We start from the raw sequence: 3,988 nt of genomic DNA on the forward strand, positions 1-3,988 counted from the left end.
CTCATGAATAAATAAATAAAGTCTCTTAAAATACATATAATTGTTTGGCTCCACCAGCCACATTTCAGGGGCTCAGGAGCCACATGTGGCAAGTGGCTACCATATTGAACAGTGCAGATATATAGAAGAACATTTCCATCAGCAGAAATTCTGTTGAGCAGGACTGCTCTAGAAAGCCTATCCTGAGTGATGGCACTATCCAAGGAGGTGAGGATAAAAGGGAGTGTGTATCTAAAGCCCCGGAGAGGTCAAGGCTTTAGGGGAGCTTAAGAAACCCATCGAGGGGGAGACGGCCCCCTCAAAGACTCTCAGGAAGAATCAGGGAGTGATGTGAAATGTCAAGTGGCAGCCCCAGCTCTTCTCGGACCGCGATGGAGAAACCTAGGCACTGCGGTGACACTGTGGAGGGGCCTTTTTACAAGCCAGCTTGGGGAAGCTGGTGGAGGTGAGGCACAGCTAAGAGCTGAAGGGAAGATGAGTAGGGAAGCAGGCCTCTGGTATTTTTTGCTCAGCGACGATCCACTCGCCCACAGGCGTTGCTAGTATCCATGTCAGTCAGGACGTGAGCAAGTGGTTGGGTTTTGCTGTGCGGGGTAGGGGCAGCCGAGAAGGCCCGAGTCGGTGCCAGGCAAGGAGCCTGAATAATGTGGCGCCTGCTCCGAGGAGAAGCATACACCAGAGTTCTGAACAGATGGCCCAGCAAAAGGGGTTAAGTAAAGAGATCGCTGCGAGGAGTCTTGTCACTCGCATTTGAGCAGAGACCCAGGAGGAACAGACTTGCCGTGAGTCCGAAATAGCAAGTGCCAGGGAGGAGCACTTGCCGCCTTCCCGGCCCCCTCCCCCTCCTGTCCCTGCCAGCGCACCCTCGCTCTGCCAGTCTTCCCTGGGGACAGACAGGGGCTTCTGACAGCGGCTCTCCAAGGGAGGGAGGGGAGCTCCAATGGCTTCTACCATGTGTGTCTTTGTCGCACAGAAAACCCTTCCGTCCTTGAACATAAAGGAGCGGCTTGCGGGGAGGGGGCTGGAGGCTCCCAGGCTGCACCCTGACCATGCCCAGACTTCTAGGAGCTTGGAGGTCAGTCTCAGATGTTCTGACCCTGACCTCAGGCCCTTTTTTCTTCTCTTTTGCTTCCTTTTGTGTCTCTTCTGTAGGGGTCCTGCACTCCCAGCCAGCCAGTCTGGGACACCAAGCTACAGGACTAGAGGTAGGGACCTGGGTCACTGGGTCATTTGCAGGGTCCCCACCAACCCTGCAGTTCTGTTTCATTCCCTCTGCTTCCTCTCAGTTTCCAGACAGTGCTGTCTACCTCCCACCTTCTCCTTCTTTCTCCCTATATCCTCCCCTGATCCCTAAGGAAACCAAGTCCATTCTTAGCTTCTGGGCTTCCCAAAGCCACCCCTCACCTGTCTTCCCATCCCTGGGCCCTGCAACTCTCGGGACGGGTCTCTCTGTTTGGCACAGAACCTCTCCCAATGGCCCCTCTCCTTCCTAAAGCCTCTGACAAGCTTCTCCCTCCCTCTTTTAAGCCCCTGTGACGTCACTCCTTCCTGCTAATCTCTGCACCAGGGTCAACAACTAACCAAATTCACTATCCCTAACCCCAGGGTTAGTAACCTGGATCCTGGTCCCACCGTCCCTTAACCCATCAGGCAGTCATATTTTTACACTGATTTTGGATAACTTTTTTGGTCTAAAGGAAGGCACATTTTATGATGCCTTAAAATTATATAAATATATATATTTAGCATAAGAAGGATTGCAAAAGGCAAAAAAGATATCACCCACTGGTTCTAATCTATTACTTCCAAGGAACTTCGCCTGATGGAACATCCTTCAGGAATATGCTGGAAAAAATCACCAGCACCTTAGGGTGAGGGCAGAGACATCATTCTCCTAGGGAGAGTAAAAGTGGACAAGGATCTTCAAAATTGGCCTTATTTCTCATTGGAAACCTGAAGAAGGATTTCACATCCTTGGCACTACTGGCATTTTGGATGGATTATTTTTCTTTGAGAGGGCTGACTGCATTTCAGAATGTTTAGCAGCATCATGGGCTCTAACTATGAGATGCCAGTAGCATCCCCTCCCAGTTGTGACAATGAAAAATTCTCCAGACATTGCCAATTGTCTCCTGGGGGACCGAATTGCCCCTCATTGAGAACCGTGGACCAAACAACAGGCAGGTTGTTGTCATGTGACAGGGAAGAGATTAGTGGCTCTGGATAATGTTCTAGAGCCTGGGGGGAGAAATATGATTCCCTCAGACTCAAGTGGGGCCACTTCCCAGCTTGGGACCTAACCTTTGGCTGCGTGGCCTCCAGAACAGTGACCATGGCTCATGTACATTGAGCTTCACCATGTTCCAGGCATGTAACTATAGGGTACATCCCATAGGTTATGTGTCACACATCACATAATCTCACCATGCCATGGGGAGGGGACGACACTGAGATGTTGGGGGCGGGAGGGAAGGACTGAAAGCCTTCTTCCTGACTCCATGATTGAATGTATCTTCTTCCCCTTGGTTACCACTTTGTAGAGATAAATGAATGCAGACAAGTATGGAGCTCATGCCATAAAGTCCCCAGTGTTCAAGACATTTGCAAACATTAATATGAACACTCTACATTATTTCCAGTCTTGAATCCCCTTTGTCCTGGTTGATGGAAATGTAATCCTCCTTTGCGAGGCTTTCCTGCCCAACAGATTGCCAGGGTCTCTGGGTCTTCTGCTGTGCCAAGACACCATGGAGGGATAGGCAGTGTGAGGGATGCTGCAGCCACCTGTCCATTCAGATTACCACTGAAATATTCACTGTTACTGTGTGGCCCATTTGAGTCTGATGGCTCACTACTTCTGCATAGTGCTTGAGACTAGGACCCTTTATCAAGGCTGCATATAGTCCCAGGTGCCAGGCTCTCTTTCCAAAGAGGGCCACAATAATATCTTCCCTCCCACATGTTCTTACAAAATGACTTTGAAACTCCTCCCATCAATAGGTGAAGAAGGTCTTGTTGCTATGAGACAAGTGACATCATGTGACCCCAAAGGCAGGTGCAGCCCTGCCTGGTTTTCATGGGATGCTTTTCTTGGAACCTAAGCCACCATGTTATGAGGAAGGCAAGAAGCCACAGAACACAGACACAGAGTCCCAGCTGAGATCCCAGCCAACGACTGCCAGGTATGAGTAAAGTCTTCTGATGACTCCAGTCCCAGGCCAGCAAGTCACCTCCAGCTTTCTACTCCCCCCAGACATCACAGAGCAAGGACAACCCACTTCTTATGTGCTCTTTCTGCATTCCTGACCCACAAAGTCTGTGAACATAATAAAATGATTATTTTACAAAATTTGGAGTGGTTTGTTATGCATCAATAGTAGGCAGAACATCCACCAAATGCATCAAACTACAGACACACCTATCTGGGGTCTTGCCTCCTCACTGGGGGAGGGGCACTGCTCTGGACCTGGGCCACCTTTCTCCCCTCTCTCCTGCCTGGGAATCTCTTTCCAGTCCACGGTGGAGAATCTAGGTGTCCTTTTTGCTTTTCCAAGACACTTTGTTTATACCCAAGCATCTCATCCTTCTTCCTTTCATCTCTCCATAACACATCTGACTTTGCCTAATGGTTTACACTTTTGAAGCAGAAAATCCTATGAGACATGCAGGCTTTTCACATGTCCCGCCATCTCTCCTCCAGGGAAAGGAGTACAGAGTGACGGACCTACTTCAGTGGGAGAAGGGAAAGAGAAAACACCCTCTGGGAGGGGGAAAAAAGTGCTGAGATTATTTTTAATGGCTTTATTAAGATGTAATTCACATAGCATACAATTCATCCCTTTAAAGTACGCAGTTCAGTAAATTTTAGGATAGTTGTAGAGTTGGGCAATCATCACTGAGGTCAGTTTCAGAACATTTCATCGCTTCAGAAAGAAGCCCCACATCCCTTAACCATCATCTCCCAATACATGCATCCTTCCCAGTGCTT

At 49.1% G+C, this 3,988-nt stretch overlaps 1 long non-coding RNA gene across 1 annotated transcript; it reads left to right on the forward strand.

The window, feature by feature from the left end:
- The first annotated feature begins 634 nt into the window (after positions 1 to 634).
- On the forward strand, positions 635 to 3,308 carry LOC112923382 (uncharacterized). Its single transcript, XR_003235670.2, has 3 exons — positions 635 to 782; positions 1,153 to 1,205; positions 3,001 to 3,308. It is a non-coding gene; the product is annotated as an uncharacterized lncRNA (long non-coding RNA).
- Positions 3,309 to 3,988: the final 680 nt, after the last annotated feature.

The sequence above is a fragment of the Vulpes vulpes genome, chromosome 14 (assembly GCF_048418805.1).
Source record: "Vulpes vulpes isolate BD-2025 chromosome 14, VulVul3, whole genome shotgun sequence".
Taxonomy (NCBI): Eukaryota; Metazoa; Chordata; class Mammalia; order Carnivora; family Canidae; genus Vulpes; species Vulpes vulpes.